This window comes from Macaca nemestrina, chromosome 13 (assembly GCF_043159975.1).
Source record: "Macaca nemestrina isolate mMacNem1 chromosome 13, mMacNem.hap1, whole genome shotgun sequence".
Taxonomy (NCBI): Eukaryota; Metazoa; Chordata; class Mammalia; order Primates; family Cercopithecidae; genus Macaca; species Macaca nemestrina.
Window position 1 is genome coordinate 56,393,584 of NC_092137.1, and position 10,340 is coordinate 56,403,923.

The 10,340-nt window shown below is 38.5% G+C and overlaps 1 long non-coding RNA gene across 1 annotated transcript in view; it reads right to left on the bottom strand.

Moving 5' to 3' along the window:
- LOC105465065 (uncharacterized) overlaps positions 1–1,015 on the bottom strand; it is an 85,042-nt gene extending 84,027 nt beyond the window's left edge. The window contains exon 1 of the long non-coding RNA XR_977257.2: positions 847–1,015. This is a non-coding gene — a long non-coding RNA (uncharacterized lncRNA). The remainder of the gene's footprint in view (positions 1–846) is intronic.
- Positions 1,016–10,340: the final 9,325 nt, after the last annotated feature.

Consider the following 10,340-nt stretch of genomic DNA (forward strand, 5'->3'; position numbering starts at 1 on the left):
ACAAAGATGAAATTAGACTTTAAAAATGTGGATTTTTGATCAGTGCTTTCATTTATTTGTATTAAATGGATTAATTAATTATTGAGCAAAGGACTGTATATCAACTTAACTTCTTTTTCGCATGACAGATAGCAATATGAAACACTATTTGCTGTATTTCCTAAACAGTGAGTTACTCGTGTTAATCAGTTTTTAAAATAATTTGTGGTGCTAAAACAAAGCAGGTGGTTAAGCTCAGACATTGATTTTCTCTTTAATGGGTATTTCATCAGTGAAATTTTAACCACCGATGAAGGAGAATATAAACCATAGTAGGTGTTCACTGAAGACTCTTGCTTACAGTGAGAAGATATGTTTTTCTGTCACAGTGTAAGATGAGTTTCATCCATGAATTTATGAACCTATGAATTTTAACTCCAGATGTTGATAAGAAATTAATCTCATACTGGGGAGCATTGTCAGCTTTCATTAGAACTTGGGAAGTTTACATTTGGTAGAAATAAACTTTTTAAACGACAGGACATGTGTTGGAAGTCTATTAACTAACAATGAAATCCAGCTCTTGGACTTCTTATTTACCCATCTGCTCCCTGCAGTTAGTTTAGTACTCGTTTGGTACGATTCTGGTATTGTTAGGGCCAGGATTCTGTTTGCTAACCCCCCGGGTACCTGTGGTTGGAAGGCCCATCTCAAATAATATAATAGACTTGGCCAAACTCATTGAACACTCTCCGTGGCCTTTGGCAGGCTTTTAAGCTTTTTCTCTGCTATAGATAACAGTTTTTCTGAAGTGGCAGCAACATAGCTCTAAAAATACATCTACAATAAGGTCCTAGTTGTACTTACCTTATAGTTCAGCAGCACCTCGCTGGTGGCGATCATGCTTCGTAATTTCCATTTGCTTTAGTTTGCTGGTAAGCACATACCTGCTTTTCGGGTGCTAAGAGTGTTCTTTCTGGCTAAGATGTTTGCAGCGTTGGGCTTCGTCTTTACAGTTCTCAGTTTATTTGGACCCTCTTCAGGTTTTCTCTGTTTATTAACCCTCACCTGGACGGCATGGCTGAGGCAGCGGAACCAAAAGTAAAGATGGTAATGGGTTTCTGTTGTTTCACCTGTCTGGGCCAATAGAAGAATGAAAAGGAGAATGAGGAGCAAGATCAAAATGTAAAAAACAGGGCTAATCTTTCCTTACGTAGAGAGAGGCAGCAGATATCTACCTGGTCTTCCCCATTTAAAACGATTATGCATAATTTCTGCTGGTTTGGATAATCAGTTCTGTATTATGATTACGGAAAGATATTTCATTATGTACAGTTTGCTTATGGACTACATTTTTATTGTTCTCAATTTTGTTCAGAGGTAAAAAATTATATATGTTTAGTGAAGTTTACTTAGAAATCTTCCCAAAATAATTCTGTAAGGAATAGGGTAGATCAAATCTCTCAATGACTAGATATTTAAGTGCAGACATGAGAGTATTTGCTGAATTATAACTAATAAAGCTTCAACTTAACTGCTCTTCAATGACACCTATAAAAATGGTATTAAAGTGTGATGAGCAATTTAAAAGACAAGGACTACTGAGAAGAGAAGAGTTTTTTATATTTTGTAGCTATCTGCACTTTATTTTTAATCTTTTATTCTATGTGTACAAACTTAACTGTGAAATAAATCCACAAACTCTGCAGTGTAAATGAGGAGCTAAATACGGTATGTAAGAATCACAAAAATAATTATGTCATAAATGAAAGCAAAAATTAGATGATAAATATATGTGTGGAAAAATGCCAAAAATTGCCATCCAGGACACTTTGAATGTACGTATGGAAAAACCAACATGGAATTTTGTGAAAAGAGTTCAAGATAATTTTTGTAGGGTTAACATTACATATTTTAAACAGTATGATATTTAGTCAATAGAGTTGAAGATAATTTATATAAGGTAAACATACAAATTTTTAAAATTACATGGCATTTTGTCAAGAGAGTTTATGATAATATTGGGTTGAATAGACACTTTCAACTGAAGGGGGAAAAGCTATTTTAACAGTTTTTGGGTGTTAACACTACCAGCTCCCAATTAAGCAAACATTAACAACGTGACATTATTCTGACATACTCAGTATTTAAAATATCTTTCCATGGATTACGTGTGGTGTAATGAATCATATACAGAATATAGGATATTTTAGTGGAATATCAAACTGTGGTGTTAATACTGTGTCTGGGTTAAAGAACGTGAAAACATCATAAAAAATTATATGGCATCAGTGTTCCTCATAAAAGGACATAATTCAGTCTTGTTCAACAGACTGATGGAAATGAAATGCTGTCAACCTTTCTACATTTTCAAGCACAACATATAAAGAAGGTAACTCATGAAAACAAATTTAGATCCATTTAAATACACCGCAGAAAACAAAGATATTCCAAAGAAATAGTCAAATATGCCTCTCATCAAGTCCTGCAAGGTTCATCCTGGATTGAAGCAGGGAATTTTATAAATGATTATGTTATTTAATAAACATGTATATATATCTCCATATATTATGTCATCCTGAAGCAAATGATTAACCCAGTTTAAAGTCACAACTACTAGAATTCAATATACAATAGTAGCAGGTATCCAGCTGTGAAGTAGCTGGGCTTGGGGCTTTCTATTTCCACCTCCCCACCACAAGCACATAACTACAGTTCATATCTAAGCTTTGAGTAAGAATATCAGCTACCTTAAAAGTTGCCTTCAGGATGAAATACCTTTAAATGCTGCAGCGCCCTGGATTTCCAGTTAACCAAACTATATTTCCAGCAGAAACTCCTGGGGTATAGAGTAGTTCTCGTCTGTAGGCTCTTCCCGCTGGTCTTCTTAGGAAGCGTTGCTGGAGCACTTTATTTATTTATTTTTAATCCTGTTGATAATTTGACTCTCTGTCAACTAATGCTTGCCGACTCATCACTAGTCTTTCTTAGGGTGGAGATGACTGGAAGGTTGAAGGACTGCAGGCCATACATCATTCTCCCCTTCTCAATGCACCTTAATATGAACATGGCATCATGACTCCGAGGAAAGGAGGGGAAAGCTGAGCCATCAGATATTCCACAAATTGCAGGCTTTCCCTATGTCCTGTAGTGCCGGAAAGGGGGATTATTACTGCAGAAAAAAAAAAAAATCTGGCCACACTGTAGAAATAATCACTGCAATTGAGCTCCCTGCTATCTCCCCTTGTTTCTTCTCTCTCTCTCTTTCTCTCTCTGTGTCTCTTCCTCTCTCTTTTTCTTGCTCTCTGTACGAGGCCCCAGCTGATTCAGGCTGCATCCAACCATACATAAATCATTCCCCTTATTCTATTGGTTACATGGTACATGGCAAGTATTGATTTTTTCCGTTGCCTCATTGCTGGAGAACACTTGGTTTTTGTGAGACAGAAAAAGAAAAAACCAAACCAAACCAAAGCAAACAAAAAAACCCTCACCAGAGTTTTGTCTAGATAAGAAATAATCAGGTAGATGTGTACCATGCTGATGATAAGTGCATTCTAAAAACAGCATACTTTTGGGAGGCCTTTTACTGTCTGTTTGCACGTTCCCAATATCTCCTGTCTCAAAATTAAAAAAAAAAAAAGAATTGTTTCTAGTGGTGGAGAGCTCTGGGCTAAGGACTTAGGAAGGATACACACAGAGAGAGATCTTCTCTAATTGTTCGGGGTAAGGAGGCAACTAACTGATCACTGCTAACTCTAGGAAAAAAAGAAAGTTTAGTTAAAACACGACTCACTCACAAAACAGGAATAAAGGGCAAACATAATGCCTCCTGGCCAAATGACAACATACAAGACAGGAAGAAAGAGAGGTTTGCCTACGTTTATTTTGTGTGGTGATAAAATGTGCAATTACGCCTTGTTTGTGTGAAGTATAAATATAAAATACTGTCAATATATTGTATCTTGTAATACTCAGAGGCGGGAAATAGCAAAAAAGCAAGTGTGTCTTAGTTTAGGGTTCTGACATTTAATTCTTCAGAACCTAAGTTAAAACACACGGGAGTTTTAATATTTGTTGCCAAGAGCCATTTGTTTTAAAGTGATAGCAGCTCTTGGACTCTATCCGAAGGGGTTTTATTCCTGAAATATCAAAATGACTTCTTTATGAGGTAATGCTGTCCAAAGGAGCATCCCAATATGTGAGGAAATTGTTATAACGAGGAAATCATTAGAAGAAGGTGATAGTGCTAAGGTAAGATGTGAAAAGATGGTAAAAACCCACTTTCATTTTATGAGCCTATGTTACAACTGATTATTAATCTAACAAAGGGCGAAGTTTAAGAACAAAACAATTCAGTGAGTTACACAGGTGGCAGGGTATTTCTGTTTTTTTCATTTTTTTGAGATGAGTCTCACTCTGTTGCCAGGCTGGAGTGCAGTGGCGTGATCTTGGCTCACTGCAGCCTCCGCCAGGTTCACGTCATTCTCTCGCCTCAACCTCCCGAGTAGCTGAGACAACAGGTGCCTGCCGCCATGCCCGGCTAATTTTGTTTTTGTATTTTTAGTAGAGACGGGGTTTTACTGTGTTAGCCAGGATGGTCTTGATCTCCTGACCTCGGCCTCCCGAAGTGCTGGAATTACAGGTGTGATCCACCGCACCCGGCCAATTTTTGTATTTTTGGTAGAGGCAGGGTTTTACCGTGTTGGCCAGGATGGTCTTGATCTCTTGACCTCATGATCCTCTGGTGGCAGGGTATTTTCTTTTGTGTTCTACTTAGAGCTGTCAGCTAATACATTTACCATGTAAAAATTGCAAGTGAGAAGTGTAATGGCTTCTTTAACCTACTTTATGAAGTTAAAAAATTTCTTTTAAACCCAAGCCTTTACTCCTTACATAAACAGAGTCCATTAAACTGTCACCAGCCTCAGAAGTCAGACTATGATTTCTCCTTTTTTATTTATTTATTTTTTTCCACAAAAGTTGTGCTGGAGGATTCTTTTTGTCTTTTTGGTCTGTCAGTTTACTGTGTGGCCCTTGGTCCTTAATCCATGTTTATGATAAGGTCTGCCCAACAGAGGATTCTGTAGAGTTGAGCTGTGAGGGCTACCCAGGTAGAGCTGTGGCCAGCCCTTTGGGTGTTTAGCCTCTCAATGCACAGACTACTACTCATCTCTCTTATCTTTATCAATCCCTTTTATGGAAGCACTCAGAGCTTCGCTTTTTACATTTAAGTACTAGTTTATCTACATTGCCATTTCAAGGGAAACCATGAATTAAGATGTGGGAGAAGGCCTTAGGAAACCTGCATGGAATTTTGTAGGTATTAATGTTTTGTTGTTTTGTGTGTTTGTTATAGTTTAGGGTTCCAGCCCACTACTTATTTTCTCAATCATCTCATATCCATGTATTGGAGAGAGTAAGATTGCCTGTCAACTTACCTAGGTGGCAAAAGAGTTCCTAAAGGGCTTTGAACACTTTGAATTTAAAAGGAAACAGACAAGAAAATGACAAAAACTACAGGCAATGCTTTGAACCTGACCTTTTTTCTTTTCTCTGCCTCATCCTTTCCTAACTCAACAACTTGAACATGTTTTTTGACCATTGGTTGTTGCCAGTGGTTTGCTGGGCTGAGGGGAAGCTGCAGAGCGAAATGCCCATGCCCCCTCCAAATGCAGTGGGCTCACTGGGCGAACACACAGGCATACAAACTTCTGCACAAGCAGAGGTGTGTGTCCCACATGTGGTACGGGTTTCTGCTGTGTAACTCTTGTACTCTCTATAGGTCTGTTTCTCTAGGAAAATCGTATAAGAACCTTAAGTAATGAATACCAAAAGTGCTCTTTATTTCAATGTTTTATTTTCATTCACTCTAACAAGATTTTAACTGACAAGCAGAGCCTTGCCCACAGTGGACACTCAACAGGCATTTGTTTGTTTAGTTTGGTACAGTGAGGGCTCCAAAGGAGAGGTAACTATAACCAAGGCTAGCAATTATTATGCACTTAGGGGGTTCCATGTATTACTTCATGTAATTCCCATAGCAACCCTGTTTTTAACCAACCTTATTTTTATGCCCATTTTAAGAATGAGGGCATTGAGGCTGAGAGAGGCTAGGTAATTTGCTGAAGGCCACCTTGCGAATCAAAGGTGGAGTTGTGTTTCAGACCCTGTTGCTGTTAACCATCACTCAGTGAGGTGGGGCCGTGGCTGCCTGGCAGAGCCCCTTTTTGCCAGCTGGGAGTCTTGAGCAAGAGATTCAGCAAGAGCATGGCTTCTGTGCTGGACTTGAAGCACATTGTATCCCATGATTTTCATATTCTGTGGGTATATGTTGGTTCACCATAAAAAAAAGAAATCTTTAGCATTTCCTAGTGGCGATTGCCATTGAAAGGAATTTCTCTGTGAACGTTTTTGAACATGAATATCATTTTTGGGAGGAAAATGTCTACCTGCTAACTGGTGTGGTATAGCTAATGTGAGGCTCACACATGGAAGAAGTGACAGTGGCAGGGCCCCAGCACATGAGAGTCCCAGATAGAACCCACACCCTGCTCTGAGGAACCGTGATTTTCTTCAGAAAGTGGTAAGAATGCTCAGTTGAATTAATAGGTTTTTCTGAGAACCCAAACACCACTCTTTCTTTTATCTCTTCTACTGAAACACTGCCAGGGGAAACAACAAAGTGAATGGGGCTTACCTTAGATGGTCTCCTGTAACAACAGGTTGTAATGGCTTCAAAATTTTAAGGTAGGAAGAAATGTAGTTGAGAAGCTGGTTGTTTATCTTGTCTGCAGCAAACTCCTTAGAGGAGGAAGATGGCTCAAACCTATTCTGAGAGGACTAAACTGAGGTTTTCTGCCAGAGTCCCCTCTTACCCAGTGCTCTTGGTCTCTGTAACAGAGTGGTTTACTTAAAAAGCATTTACGCTTAAGTATTGAGGGCAAGTATGTATTCCAAAATGTAAACATAATAATAATAATAATAATAATAATAATAATAATAATAATAATGAAGTTGGTAACTGATGTGGGCACACGTCACCAGGCATCTGTTTACCTTTCTTCTCATCACATTCTTGCCATTGTTTTTGCTCTTCTTCGTGCCCATCTGACGGATATATTGGCCAATTCCCAAGCTAAGATCTGGAAGGGACTTTATGACAGTGGCTACCTCAGAGCACATCCCAAGAAATACTGCTGCCCAGCCATTTGCTTACTGCTGGACTGCATAAGCAGTTGATAAGTCCCAGTAAACAGGGCTGTCCCAACTCATCGGCACTCATTTCATGGCCTGGGTAGAAAAACAAAAGAGGTGTGAATGGGCTGTGGGAGAAGACAGTGTAACCAATACCCTGTGTTCTAAAACTGGACCAAAAAGAACCAAGGAAAGGTGTTTTACCTGAATTCATTGCTTAGCAACAAATACATTACCTCCAGAGAATGCTGTCCTATAGGTTACCGAGTAACTGGCTGTGACAATTACCAAACAGCTGGCCTACTAATCTACATGCCCTTTAACCCCAGCCAGCTGAAAAGGGACCATGGACAGTTCACAAACAATAGACACACATCTAATGTTTTATTTAAGAGCTGACAGAAGTCACAGCTGTATGGGTCCTGCAGCCACTTGGCTTGAACTGTTGTAACTTGGATGTCCTGCCCTCCAGGGTCTGTGGCACATGAAAAAACAGTTTCTACCAGAAGGCAACCTGGTGGAGCTTTAGGGAGGAAATACTTCTTGTAACCAACACCTAAGTGCAAAGTTTTGTTGAGGAGGAAGAACTGGATGCAAAGAGTCATTTAAAGGCAAAATAAAATTTGCTTCTTCTCAATTTCTAATTGATAAATACTGAGTTGGCCTGGCAATAGAATATCATATACAACAGATTAGAGACTTACAATATTGTTAGATATAGACAGTGCTTAGCACAATTTTGACTTTAGGAGGGTTAGATTCAGATATCCTTATTCTAAAAGACCACGTTATAAGCCAGGATTTCGTACTAAGTAATTTCTTTTCTGGGACTCTGAGAAAACACCATCAAACCAAGATATATTTGTCTGCATGTATTAATCACGTGCATATCTTGAGGATTTTTAATTCCTAACATTGGAAAGTACTTTCCTCTGTATCTGTGAACCCTCGAAAGGTCTACTTGCAGGCTGATGTGAAGGTCAATCTATTGCATGATGTACTGTCCAGAATAATTTAGAGGAGGTCTCACTACAATCCCCTGCCCCACCTGCCTCCGTAAGACCGGTTGGGGGCATCTGAGAGACTCTATTTCTAGTAAATGGAACGAAATTGGTCTTTAACAATGAACATCCCAGAGCCTCCAGCCTCCACAACTAAGTCATGGGTTGTCATTCTAGGAAGCTTTGCTTCCATTTCAGTTGTGCTGCTATTGAGTGAGACATCTTAGGAACTCTTTGGAACTTGTTTACCATCACATAAGGAAGCCCATTATCTTACTTTTTAGTGATGTTTCATTTTGGAGCAACCGAGAAAAAAGGCCAGTAAAAAAGGAAAAAAATCTAACCCAGCTTATCAGAATGGCACAGTAGTAGTGCAGTTTGATGATTGTTTAAAATAATGTGTTTTAATGGATTAATGGCCTTTTGGCTTTAGAAGATAATCTGAAATGATGTGTTGAATGCTAAAATGTAGTCAGACAGCCCTTGTAGATCCTAGTGTTTCTAGGATTTCACATAATATTTTTAGCCCTGCACATTGTAGAGGTGCTAGCTTTTCTATGCATCCATAAATATACTGGTTATTTTTGGTGATGAAATTTTTAAAAATCATCATTGAGAAGTAATTCAAATATCACACATTTTGTACAAGTACATGACTCTCTGGGTATTCTCTAGCTATTTCATCAATTAAGTTAGTATGTCCAATATGAATAATAGCTGCCGTTTATTAAGTGCCTACTGTGCACTAGTTGCTTTACAGGCATACCTCAGAAATATTGTGGGTTTGGATCCAGATCACCATAAAAAAGTGAGCCACATGAATTTCTTGGTTTCCAACTGCATATAAAAGTAATGTTTATACTAAACTGTAGTGTGTTAAGTGCATAATAGCATTATATCTTAAAAAATAATGACCATACCTTCAGTTAAAAATATTGCTGAAAAATGCTAATGATCATCTGAGCCTTCGGTGAGTCATAATCTTTTTGCTGGTGGAGGGCCTGGCCTTAATGTTGATGGCTGCTGACTGATCAGTGTGATAGTTGCTGAAGATAAGGCCACAATAAGTTTGAAACATCAGTTGACTCTTCCTTTCATGAAAGATTTCTCTGTAGCGTGGAATGCTATTTGATAGCATTTTACCCACAGTAGAATTCTTTCAAAGTTGGAGTCAATCATCTCTGACCCTGCTGCTGCTTTATTAACAACTTTTATGTAAAAAAATAAGTTATATAATAGTCTAAATCCTTCGTCATTTCAACAATTTTTATAGCATCTTCACCAGGAGAAGATTCTATCAGAAGAAACCACTTTCTTTGTTCATCCATAAGGAGCAACTCCTCATCTGTGAAAATGTTATGAGCTTGCAGCAATTCAGTCACATCTTCAGGCTCCACTTCTAACTCTAATTTTATTATTATTTCCACCACATCTGCAGTTTTTCCTGTAGTAAAATCTGGAACCTCTCCAACTCATCCATAAGGATTGGAATCAACTGCTTCCAAACTCCTGTTAATGTTGATATGACTCCCTTTCATGAATCATGAATGTTCTTAATAGCATCTAAAATGGGGAATCCTTTCCGTAAAGTTTTCAATGTACCTTGCCCAGATCTATCAGAGGAATTGCTATCTGTGGCAGTTGTAGCCTTACAAAATGAATTTCTTAAATAATAAAACTTGAAAGTAAGAATGACTTCTAGATCCATGGGCTACAGAACGGATGTTGTGTGAGCAGGCATGAAAACAACATTCATTTCTTCGTATACCTCCATCACAGCTCTTGGATGACCAGGTGCATTGTCAATGAGGAGTAATGTTTTGAAAGGAATCTTTTTTTTTCCCTAGCAGTAGGTCTCAACAGTGGGCTTAAAATATTCAGTGAACCATGCCGTAAACACGTGATGTCATCCAGGCTTTTTTATTCCATTTATAGAGCACAGGCAGAGTAGATTTAACAAAATTTCTAAGGGCTGTAGGGTTTTCTGAATGGCACATGATAATTGGCTTAAACTTAAAGTCACCAGCTGTATTACCCTCTGAAAAGAGAGTCAGCCTGTTCTTTGAAGGTTTGAAGCCAGGCATTGATTTCTCATCTCTAGCTATGAACATCCTACATGTCACCTTCTTCCTAGAGAAGGCTGTTTTACCTGTGTTGATAATC